A 2957-nucleotide genomic window follows, 5' to 3' on the forward strand; every position below is an offset into this window, starting at 1 on the left:
GAACTCAGGAAGAAATGATTACAAAGAACTATCCTACCTACATAAAGGAGCACAGGGGAGGGGAGAAGTGGGAGGAAAAGGGCCTGGGGAGGAGCAAGAAAAACAGTTTTGAGTGCAAATGCAGGGATCCCCAGCAACATTGAAGGGAGGATCTCTTTTGTGCATTACAAAACAACTCTCCAACTCTTCTTTGTGTGCGATGACTCTCTAGTTTCTGGTCCTTTTCCCACAATTGCTCTGTTGCCAGCCGCTGCCCCCAAATTGAGATGCTGCCTGAGACTGCCCATAGCTGGGGCTGGACCACAGATGCCCCTGCTCAAAGTTCAGAGGGGATGCAATTCACACTGTCCTTCTCCAGGGAGTTTGTAATAGGGTCATTGGGGTGGGTTGGCATCTTACTAGCCTGAAGGTGAACCTGAACTGCCTTTTGAGGAATCGACTCTCCATGGATATCTGTGGGGACCATGTGGAGGTGGCAGAGAGGAGAAGTTGACGATCTCAGCACTGTTCCCCAGCAAGCAGCCCCAGTGAGCTCTGAAGTGGAGTCAGCGAGCAGGTGGGCATGTCCCAGGGACATTTAGGTGGCTGGTCCATGAAAAGCAGCATGGCACTCCTCACTGCAATTATGAAGAAGTCCTGGGGGTGCCCATGACAGTCCCCTTCACAGGACTGACAGGCTGGGAGCCAGAGCCGATGGTGCCTGGGTGGAGGGAGCCTTCCAGCTTCCAAATGGTGCTTTGCTGCAGATGGTCATGTGCCGTGGGATTTCATTGACACTGGCTGAGGAGACGGGGTGGGGAAGGGGAGGCGAATGCTTTGAGCCATGTTGTTTTAAATCCCAACACCCATAGAAAGCAGTGATCGGCAGGTGACCCCAATCTCCCAGTCATAGATGTGTTTCTTTACCTTCCCAGGAATGTTTCCCAAGGGTTCATGTTAAAAGAAGTTTGAAATATACCTATTGCAAATTATGGACCAGAGTTAATAGTAATAACTTGATATTCTTTCATCAACAGTTAACAAACATACCATACCAATACTAGGGATCAATAATGGGGTGGGGGGATAAGGGGTGTGGAATGTACTGGGTTTCCTTTTATATTTTTATTAATTTTTTTTTTTTGGAGTAATGGAAATGGTCCAAATTGATTGTGATGATGAACGCACAACTGTGTGATGATACTGTGAGCCATGAATTGTATACTTTGGATGGATTGTATGGTGTGTGAACATAAATCAATAAAATTGCATTAAAAAAACACACAATAAAAACAAAGTTCATCTGTAATCTACCAAAAAAAAAAAAAAAAGGAGTTTATTACTTCACAAGAAAGCCTGTTGCATAAAGCTGTACTTGTTAGGAAGCTTTTTAATGTTAAATTAAAATCTGTTCCACTGTTAATAAAACAAAAATAAAAACAAAAAAAAAAAAAAAAAGAAGAAGAAAGAAGTTTGTATTTCCATAGCACCCACCTTTTTGAAAGCAACCTCAGAGAAACCAGAGCAGGTCATGCATGGTTGTAGTCAGGCCTCACGCTAGCTGCATCCTTACTCTTATGTGCCTGGGCCCTGACTCGCCGTTCATTGGACCACAGGCTCCTGGGTGCAGGGCCTTCCTCACCTTCTCTTGTATCCCCCATGTAGCTTAGCTCAGGGCTCTGAGGGGTCCCCAGAACAAGGGGGCACAGGGCCTGGGTCTGTCATTCCTTGTCCCTCTCCCCCTCCCCACCACTTCCAATTCTGTATATAAGTCAAAAGAGGCTGACAAAGGAATGCCCAGAGGATGTGTGGGAAGGAAGAAGAGGGCTCCTATCTCTCTGCTTTAAAGATGGGAGAGCTTATTGTGTATCAACAATCATCAAGTCTATGCTTCCGGTGGTACCAGCTGGCAGGCTGGACACATTGCTTATTTCCTAGCTGCCTGGCTGCAGGCTTTGCAAGGGCCATGATCAAAGATGGCTCTGGGCTCAGGTAATGCCTAAGAAAGCACGTCACCTTGGCATGCTGGGGAGGGAAGCATGGCTGCCAGCACCCACCTGGAAGCCTGGGGTGGGACTCAGGCTGTGCAGGAGAGGGAGTCCTCTGGCACGGTCCCAGGCCAGAGCGGACCAAGGCTTGGGCTCGGGGCAGGACTGCAGGCTTGGATTTAAGCTAGGGCTGCAGGCACCCCTCTTCTCCTGCACCTCCAGGGCTCGCCACCTGCTCTGCTTCCCCCCACCAGCAGAGGGTGCTGCTAACAAGGGGAGCTGTTGACCAGCCCAGCTGAGCCCAAGCTCCCAGGGACAGGCGCTGACAGTCCCAGGGCCAGAGCCAGAGGGTTACACAGGATTTGGAGAATTCTGAGAGGAGACTGGCATGCACCCATGAGGGCTGCGAGCATGACAGGAAGTTGGTAGCCAGCACAGGCCCAATCTGTGTCCCTCGGTGGGGAGGTGGAGGCAGCTGGCTCGCCTGGGTGGATGGCTGCACCATCTGAGCATCCTGATTTGCTGCTAATTGAGCAGCCTGACATGAGCAGGGACAGGCCCTGACACAAGCTGAGGCCAGAGACTCCAGCTCCCCTGCCTCGCTGGGCAGCCGGGGCAACCAACTGCCGGGGGCTGTAGGGGGAGTGATGCCAGCAAGAGCAGCCTGGGCAGGGGCTCCCAGCAGAAATCCAAGGGGTTGGCAGCTGTCCTGAGGAGGGGGCCTGGCTCTGTTCTCCATTTGCCAGGCAGGCAGGCCCTCCAGCTGGCAGGACTTAGACCTTCTGAGGGTGATAATGACAGCAGCCACAGCAGCCATTTGTCAAGTCACATGTGCAGGCTCCTCTGCTGTCTTGCTCGGTCCTTTCAACAGCCTCACAAGGTGGGCACTGTTACCTCCATTTTGGATGAAGACACTTTGGGTACAGGAAGGGGTAGTGGTAACACCTGAGAACTGGTGAGGCTGGGATGCCAGCTTAGTGGTATTGGGCT

Source organism: Choloepus didactylus, chromosome 6 (genome assembly GCF_015220235.1).
Source record: "Choloepus didactylus isolate mChoDid1 chromosome 6, mChoDid1.pri, whole genome shotgun sequence".
Classification (NCBI taxonomy): domain Eukaryota; kingdom Metazoa; phylum Chordata; class Mammalia; order Pilosa; family Megalonychidae; genus Choloepus; species Choloepus didactylus.